This window comes from Aplidium turbinatum, chromosome 15 (assembly GCF_918807975.1).
Source record: "Aplidium turbinatum chromosome 15, kaAplTurb1.1, whole genome shotgun sequence".
NCBI lineage: Eukaryota > Metazoa > Chordata > Ascidiacea > Aplousobranchia > Polyclinidae > Aplidium > Aplidium turbinatum.
Window position 1 is genome coordinate 21,174,882 of NC_137486.1, and position 10,246 is coordinate 21,185,127.

Consider the following 10,246-nt stretch of genomic DNA (forward strand, 5'->3'; position numbering starts at 1 on the left):
CATGTTCAGCTACATACTATACTGTTTTCATGTTCAGAGTTATAGATGTTTAAATACAAATAAAAGCTAAATAATTTAAACATAATAATAAACCCTTCTGTTTTGCAACCATACATTCTTTATATTGCTGGGTAGCGCAACCGATTATATCTAATACGCAAATTGCAAAAAAAATTATGTCTCGAAGAACTCATGAAATTCGAAGAATTCATTTGCCGCTTACCTTTACGTAATCTGCATTGGCATTATCTTCGGTTAGGAAATCAGTAAATGTCACTGTGACGATATAGCCTTTCGGGGCACGAACAAAGTAATTCTGCTTAATTCTTGATGGGTAATCTCCGGGGAAACCAGGGCTCGTAAATTCTCCCCCGTTTAGATTGTCCAACCGAATTGTCTTCTGAGCATGGGTTTCTGAAAGCAAAACATTATTTTGAATACAAAACTCATATCACATAAACTCAGATGTTATTTCTCTGCTAGCTTGCTAGGTTAGCGGATAGGGTGTCTTGTTCAGAATCATTGAACGTGGCTTCGATTCCGTGTGTGGTTATATAAATGGCCCAAGCTGGCACTAAAGATTGCTTATTGATTTATACTCGGCACTGGGGCAATCAATTGGAGTATTGATATCTTTTGCTGCGTTTTTGTGCAGCCTTTTACAAAACTATCCGCAATTCAAAGTAGGCTACAGCGAGCGTTGCAGGCTTTGTTTGTGAAGAACTTAAGAACTAGCAATATAGCACCACATGAACACAATGTAAACATTTCTTCTTTTATTTCATGGAATAACTACTGTACAAGATTCAATAGATTAGTAGATTCATAATTAGGCTACATTTGACTATCTCTTCTGCTCTACTTCACTTTCATGTGCATAGGGTGCAGGTGCCCCGGGCCCCCCTTTTGAAGGGGCCGCCCGACGTGGAAAAATGTGATTTTGTGATTTTTTTTTGTTTCAGCCTTTGAAGTTTCTGCAAAATGCCGTGCAGTGCAGTGCTGGATTAGTGCTACTGTAGACGTAGAGGTGGTGTAATGTTCATAACTTACGTGTAACGGTAAGTTGATCTTTTGTGGGCTCTTCGTAAATCAAGATGAAGGCAGATTCATTTACTCTAAAATCTGGTGACCTACCACAGCTGTAAACATCACATAATAATGAATGGTTTGATCGGCACAGTGCAGTAATCAGTGGAGCGTGTTAAATCCACATGAGGCAGTATTGCTTATCTGTTACACCTCCCTTCTTGCAGGATGTTCTTAAGCATTACTAATGACATTCACAACTGATAACAAATCACAAGCACGGTATAAATAATTCAATCACGATATCTCGCAGGTGTCTTAATATGTCTGCCAGATCGTGTCGTGCGATTAAGAGTATTCTCAACAACCTGCGGAGTAGTTTCATTTGGTGGGGACACTAGGTTGCTCTGTGTGGATGACACTTGAGCATTGTGTGGGAAGCTGGATGAAACTATGTCATCTAAATAATCATAGTTACGTACAGGTGTTGAATTACAAGCTTTGTACAAATCACGCCGGTTTCGTCTAATTTGTCCATGAGAATTCTCAATGACGTACGAACGAGGCTCATCTCTTTCATTATTTACCATAGCTTTTTCCCAATAATTGTTTTTACGATAACGGACTTCATCTCCCTTTTTCAATACAGGCAATGACTTAGTTCCACGGTCATAATAGTGTTTCTGACGACTTTGCCGGTTACACAAATCATCATAAGCGTCAACAATTTGCGGTACAAGCAACTTCGTCGCGATAGGCAATTTTGTACGTAGTCTTCTGCTCATCAACATTTGTGCAGGTGAATACTGCAATCCAGCAATAGGCGAGTTACGATACTCTAACAATGCAATATACAGATCAGTATCATCATCATACGCTTTTTTCATCAAATTTTTGACAGTTTGGACAGTTCTTTCAGCCTGGCCATTACTTTGACTAAAACCAGGGCTAGATGTTGTGGACTTAATACCCCATTTGCTGGCAAATTGTAAAAACTCTTTACTACCAAATGGCATATTATCCGACACAATTTCCTCAGGAATGCCATGACGTGAGAAAATTTGTTTCAATTCATTAACAACACTTTTTGCAGTTTTATCCACAAGTTTCACTACTTCAGGGTACTTGGAGTAATAATCTACTACAACAAGATAATCAACATTGTTAAGAGTCATTATGTCCGTTCCAACTTTAATAAAACGTCCATTCGGAATCACATGAGAGATTAATGGTTCTCTCTGATGACATCTTTGATACTTGCTGCAAGTTTGACAGTTTGCAACAACATCTTCAATGTCTGCACACATTCCAGGCCAATAAAGCAGTTCTCTTGCCCTAGATTTGCATTTTTCACCACCTAAGTGGCTTTCATGAATTAAAGTCAACATTTCAGATTGTAACTTAGAAGGAACAACGATACGTTCATTTGAAAAAACAATGCCTTCAGAGAAGTGCAATGTGTTCTGCATATCCCAAAAACGTCTTGCTTGAGCCGGTACGCTTTTCCGTAGACTTGGCCATCCATTCAAGCAGTAGTTGGATATGGTTTGTAAGGTTGGGTCTTCCCTTGTAGCTTTTCGGAATTTTTCAAGTTTCGGAGAAGAAACAGGTAAATTTGTAATCAGTGAGTGTATAACATACTCAAGCTCTTCATTCAATGCATTGTCTGATGTCTCCGGTAAATATGCTCTCGATAACGTGTCAGCCATATACATGTACTTTCCTGGTACAAATTTTACTCGAAGATCATATGGTTGCAATCTCAGCATCAGTCTTTGAAGTCTCGGTGGAGCCTTGTTTAAAGGTTGCTTCATGATTGTTTCCAGCGGTTTGTGGTCGCTTTCAACAGTCACGTCTTCTTTTCCATACACATACTGATGGAATTTCTCGGTTGCAAACACAATGGCAAGCATTTCCTTTTCAATTTGTGCATAATTCTTTTCGGCTGATGTCATTGTTCTGGACGCATATGCAATAGGCTTACCCTTTTGCAATAAACAAGATCCTAACCCACTCTGTGATGCATCGCACTGAATTGTTACCGGATTGTTTACATCATAAAACGATAAAACTGGCTTACTTGTTAACACAGTTTTCAAGTGTGTCATCGCTTTGTCGTGTTCATCTGTCCATTTCCATTCAGCGTTTTTCTTTAAAAGTTCACGAAGGGGTGCTGTAATCGTTGACTCATTCGGTATGTACTGCGATAAATATTTTGTCATTCCCAAAAATCTTTGCAGAGATGCAATATCGTTTGGTTGAGGCATGTCTGCAATGGCAGATACTTTCTTGTTGTCTGGCTTCAACCCATCTTGTGACACGAAATTTCCCATGTATTCAACAGTACTGACTTTAAATTGAATCTTGTCCTTGTTGAATTTCACACCCTTGTCCTGTGCTCTGTTGAGCACACTTCGAAGAATTTCGTCATGTTGTATTTCATCAGTGGCTGCGATAATCAAGTCGTCAGCAATAACATGTACACCCAGTAAGTCGCCAAACGTTTCTTCGTTTCGTTTCTGCATAACTTCACTGGCGGATGAAATACCGAAGGGCATTCTTAAAAATCTCTTTCGACCCCATGGCGTGTGAAATGTTGTGAGATAGGATGATTCGTCACTCAGCTTCACATGCCAATACGCATTCTTCATATCAATAACAGTGAAAACATTTTTCCCTGATAACTTTGCTTGTACATCTCCTGGCGTCGGGATGTTATGACGTTCGCGCATGATAACCGCATTAAGTGGTTTGGGGTCTAAGCATATACGCAAGTCTTTGTTTTTCTTCTCAACTACCACCAAGTTGCTTACCCATTCTGTTGGGATGTCTACATTCGCAATGATGTCATCCTCTTCAAGCTTGTCCAGGACGCTTTTCAGTTTGGGCTGTATTGCATATGGGACTCTACGGGGTGGTTGAACTACAGGTTGTGCATCAGGCTTTATCTGAATGTGGTACTCCTTTGCATAGGTACCAACGCCGGTGAAAACATTAGCATAATTAGTGTTTACGCTGTCACGTGATAAGGGTTCACTACATACATCCACTCGCTTAACTAAATTAAGTTTCGCACACGATGATTCACCCAATATTGATAAGTTTACAACATCAGTAACATAGCACAATAAATCAAAGTAATCACCGTTCTTATTTGCACATTTAATCACAGTAGTGCCTAAAGGCTTCACATTTAGATTTCCAAAACCACAAAGCTTAGTGTTGGTTTTAGTTAGTACTTGGCCAGTCATGGCACTAAACAATTTCAACGGTATCACGTTGGCTTCGGCTCCTGTGTCTAGTTTAAACAAGACAGAAAATTTGTGATTATCTCCATCAATAACGTTAAGATGAGTTTTCATTCTGGATGTAAACTCTTCGTTACTGTTAATTGATGAGATTCTCAGGAAACCTACATCCTCATTTTGTGTTTCAATTTCATGCACGGGTACATGTCTTGTCGCACTGTCATTTGATCTCCTACAAACACTAGAAAAATGATTACGTCCACCACATTTATGGCACGCTTTGCCGTAAGCTGGGCATTTTCTAGGAGCATGTTTACCACCACAATATTTACACTTAGTAGGCCTATAATCAGTTTTTTCTACTGCACGTTTAAAATTATTGTGCCTAGTATTAGTACTGTGCTTGCTCACAGCATTTATAGCATGTCCGTTTGCAGAATTCATTACTTTCATGTGATCCTTGCTGGCTTCTGCCGCATGACATATGTCCAGTGCTTTAGCTAATGTTAGATCAGGCATTTGCAATAACCTTTCTTTCACATGCGAGTCCTGCACACCAAACACTACTTGATTTCTTAAGTTTCGCTCTTTTTCACGTACAGTCTCAAAATTACATCCTGTGGCAATGGTTCTTAAGTCATTGATCCATGAATCAACGCTTTCTCCTTCCCGCTGTGTGCGCTGCTGGAAGCGATGCGTTTCAAATATTTCGTTTTTTTGTGGCTCACAGTAGGTCTTAAAGTTCTGGTCTCCAATGGAGGCGTGGGTTCGAATCCCACTTCTGACACCATGTAATGTTCATAACTTACGTGTAACGGTAAGTTGATCTTTTGTGGGCTCTTCGTAAATCAAGATGAAGGCAGATTCATTTACTCTAAAATCTGGTGACCTACCACAGCTGTAAACATCACATAATAATGAATGGTTTGATCGGCACAGTGCAGTAATCAGTGGAGCGTGTTAAATCCACATGAGGCAGTATTGCTCTAGTTTTTCGCTCTAGAGGCGCGAACATTTTTTTTGCACGAGGGCCCCCCGATCTAAAAGTGCTCCGGGACTCCCATCAGCTAAATCCAGCCCTGCCTTGGGCGCTCTATTTTGTGCACGAAAAACTGGCAACATCAAGCAACTCTGGCTCGCCACTCACGGAGTGCACTTACGCAGGCGTTTTAAGGACAGTTCTCTATTTAGCGGCATCTAGTGGAGGGAACAGTGCACAAACAACAACAATCAGAAACTCTACTCTGTCAATCTCGGTGACCGAGTCTGCGTTAGTTGTTCAAAGCCTCTACAAATATGCAAAGCTGCCAAGATTAAGCTCAGAAAGAAGCTTTCTCTGTCCAAGAATAAAGATTTAACTAATCAAATTTAAACAGGACAAAATCATAACAAGTTTTGGAAATACGTCATTAACCCATTCGACTTGGTTTTGGCCGTTTCAGGCAGTGGCTTTATTTTATTTGTTATTTCATGGCCACCTAAAGATACGGCCTGATTTGTCACATTTTGCAGAAATTTCCAAGTTTTTCTAACTTTGGGCTAACGTATAATTTTTTCTAAAAATTAGATTTTTACGCTTTCTTTATTCTTTTCCCCAGATGACACAATCGGTTTTAACATCCTCACATGTTGAAAAACAAAGAAAATTTGATTTTGTAGATTTTAGTCAGACTGTTAATTTTCAATAACAGTCTGATTTTGCGTTTTTCAACTTACTTTTTCTCATTTGCTACTGCTTCCCCAAGGCAACAAAAAAGTTTTTGTCATTAGGAAACCGCAAAAAGTAAAAACATCTCAAAAAATGTCAGTCATGCACTAACAGTACCGGTAACTGTAATCAAAATCTGCAAAATGTGACAAATCAGGCCGCATCTGCAGATGGCCATGGTTATTTCTTGCAAAGTTTATTTGAAACCAAGATGAGATCTACATTTTTGTTCAAACTTACTGCTTTGTTCTTACTCACCTAACTCAAACTTTGCTGTTAATCCATTAGCTATAATAATCTTGTTAGGCTATAATATAAACTATATTTAAATTCTAAGGGTTAACTTACCTTGAAAGGCACACAAGATTAAGACGATACAGAAGTACATCATTTTCTTGTTATATTCTAAATACTACGTAAGGAGTTGGTTGAGAAGGCTGAACAAATGATCTGATGAAAATATTTCATTTTTTTAGATTTTTAGAGTCGAAAAAATAATTTCCCAATATAAATATAGCCATGGAAAGAATGGCAGCTCGCTCGTGCTGTGAAATCACCTTGAAAAGCATTTATTTCCATAGAGAACGAAAGTTGCTCTTTTGACATCGTGTCCATGCCGCTTGATGTTAAGTAAACGTTTTCTATTTTGGTTTTTGCCAGTTCAAGCTGTCTGATATTTGCTATTTTTGCAGATTTCTGTCAAATCACGACTATTTCCCTGTAACGTTAGCTTTATTTGGGTCCTTTTAGTCTAAAGCTGCTAGCAGTAGGCTATGAGTCACAATCAAGGATGCCAGCGATAGGTTTTTCCACCTAAATCTGTTTTTTTTTTGACTATATCTGGATTTTAAGTTTTTTTTTTTTTTTTTAATTTCGATAAATCTAGGTTTTTCGGTTTGTAACCTTTCTTTGATTCAAAAAGTTGCTGATAGCCCACAGCTCAACATAAAATTCCAAAACTAGCACCAACATGATGGCTAGAACAGGTCATCAGCAGCATATTAGAGCAGTGGGAAGCGCTGATTTTGTATTTTCATCAGTCTCAATGTAAGACTGACATGGTTGATGGTGCAAAACGGATTTATGATGCACTTGTTAATCGTGGAACAAAATCAACAAAGCATAGCCTATGCTCGTTTTTTTGCAATATGTTCTTAAAAAGGTAAATAGTGTCAACCTGGAATTCCATTGTGAGCATTTTCGTCTGCACAAGTTGTATTTTTATGGTTTCTACAGAATAAAGAAATATTTTGAGTCTCTTCATCAGAGAAGATTACATCATGCACAGAAAATGAGGAGAAACAGATTCAAGCAATGTTGAAAATCATAGGAACATGTCAGCTGTGCACCTTGGTGGACGAACAATGGCCCTGTAGGAACAGGACCCCATTTGTTTTTGTATAGCCTATAGTTAGCCTATGCCATAATTTCCATAATAACTACCGACATAAGCATGTATATTTGTATAGCCTAATTTTTGCCCAGAGCATTATGACGCAAGAAGCCACACGACTTCGTTCGTTGGAAGTTATTCAGTTATGTTGTGTATTGGGCAGCTACAGGGCGCTTTGACTCTTCAATGGTTTGGTTTGATGAAGGCCTTTCAGAGTGAAGAATTATCAACATAAAGTGATTAAGCAGGACGATCGAAGTTAAATCTGATGTGTCCGCTGTGAGACTTAATTTGTCCGGCGCAGTGGCGTACCTATGCAAAATGGCGCCCATGGCAAAGTTTAAATGTGCGCTCTTTTTAACAACCTAAGTTAAAAATTGCATACAAGTCTTTTATGAACAAATCACGAAAAAAATAAATGTGTTATTGCCGTTTTATTAAGTTCAAAGGCAGTCACGTGAGATTGTTTCGTCGTGGAAGTTTTGTTCTGTCTGCGCCCTGCGGTGCTAATCATTTTGATGGAATGCTGTGCCTTGTGTCTTATAAATTATAATTATTTTATAATTATTATTTGGAATTAAAAAGGGCAAATAAAAGTTAAATGAAAAAATAGGCTTAATTGGTCTATAGTCATAATATATAGGCGTACCCTGAGGCGTACATGGAAAAAATGTTTTCATAGTCTTTTACGTATAAGCCTACTTAAAATTCATCTCAATAGAGCGCTGTGTTGATGCGACCGGCGGTGACCGACCTAAAGATACGGGTATTTTTGTCGGATAACTGTGGATAAAAATAAAACGACCCAAGTCCGGCAGATTTTTTCAAAAACTAATATTGATTAATTTAATTTGTCGCCGACATTTGTTTGCGAGTCGACGGGTTTTGTGACCGTTGGGTTGTATGGTCTGTAGCCGAGTGGGGAGCTGGCCGAATCGGACTAGCCGAATAGTAGCAGACCCATATTTCACATAAAAAATCTTGTCTGTTTTCTAGGTTTGGTGGCTGTGCAAATTAAAAACAGTGACATCCAAACACTGTTTTTGCATATTTTTTAAACCTTTTGGTTTTGCCATCTTTCCCTTTTGTTGGTGTCAAATAGACCTTTTGCACATTCAAAATCACCAGAGCGTGACGTTTGAGTTACGCGGAGTCTGAGGGTTAAGAATCGCTTGTTTACTACGGTTTATGAAGGCGTTTCTTGTTATTGCAAGCAAGCGTGAGGTCGATGGCAGGTAAAAGTAAATTTTTTGTGTTTATGAATTGTTGTAGGTTATCGGTACACTTCAATTCTTGTTCGTTTTAATCATAGTGTTGGCTAACAGACTAGGAAAGGCAATTTAGGACGGCCATTGTGAAGCGTGTGCATTTTGACCGGGAATTATGGACCACGATAGTGGCACCTTGTCTTGCAACATTTTATTTTCATTCTGCATAACATAATATGCAACGAACCAACCACACTTCATTGATGATGCCAAGCATAGTCACTGGTATTTTCCTGTCGAAGATGTGAAATTGACGAATTTTTTTATGGTCCTCTCTACATGAATGCGATGGCGTGCAATATTTCGTTTATTCAACACTTCGTCCTCACTCATTTGAGGCCTTCTACCTAGGAACGGCGAGATATTCAAATGTAGACCAATAGGCTACCATGTAGGCTAAGTCTTTTTCTATAAGAAACCCTTTATCGGCCATAACAGCATCATGAAGTGCAGTTCATTAGCAGCTATTTTCTGCTTCAAAAGGTGAAAAAATCCACTCCTCTGACATATTTCTTTGTCACTCACATTAGCAGTGTACAACTGAAATACAAACATATTACCCCCATTTGGATCAAATTCCACTAATGACTAATGTCTTTGCAGTGTTCGTACTTTTATAGTTCGAGTACGTTTGCGACTGACGATGAAGTGAGGATAGTGTTTCGAGACGTACTTCAGTGCAGTCGATGATGATCATGGTGCTTGGGTAGTCCTTCTTGAAGTCTGGCTTCATGGTTGCTATGATAACGTCACGATGAGGGAATATGTTCAAACTAATCAACCTTAAATACATGAGGTGCATTCATGAATGAAAAATACGGTGTACAGTACGAATGCAGAACTAATACCAAACCTTGTGCTTTAAGTCTGTATAAAACAAACCCAGGCGAAGCTTCAACACCAGCAAAAATTCAATCTTCCACCGCTAATCTATGTAGACATAGGCGTAGCCAGGGGGGCGAAAGGGGCCATGGCCCCCCCAAAATTTTCAAAGTTTGGATTCCGAAGTTGAGCCCTTTGTTGAAAATATAAGTTAATAAAATTTGTAGAAATTTATAACGTTTTCCAAGTCATCTGGCTATTAACACCCCCAAGGACTTGTTTTAGACACACAGAAAGACACCAATAAATTTTGCAAATCGTAAATCGGGTAAAATTTACGCGATTTACGCTTCTTTTAACTAACTTGTGGAAGCAATTTCAGCATGGCTTACTCTGTTATGTTTATGTGTAGTTATTGAGTTTTTGTGTAGCTGAGTTTTTGGTGTTCTCTAATTTAGCCGCTGGTTTTGCCCGTTCGTGTATAAGAGCTACCTATAATAAGTTAATAGCTGTTTATCTGCTAATAAATTTCATACAAATATTACCCTAAAAGTGTTTCCAGAAAGCGTTATAATCCATTATTTGAGTGTAATTTTGCAAAAAAATTCCGGGGAAGCATGCCCCCGGACCCCCCTAGAATACGCGGGCCTTCGGCACGCTCTAACACCCCACCGGTTTTATTGCTTCTCTTGCTCAACCCACCAGGATACGCCCACTGCACATCAGGTGGCGATGGCTGAAATCAAACACTTTGTCGTTCTCATCAATTCATCAAATATTT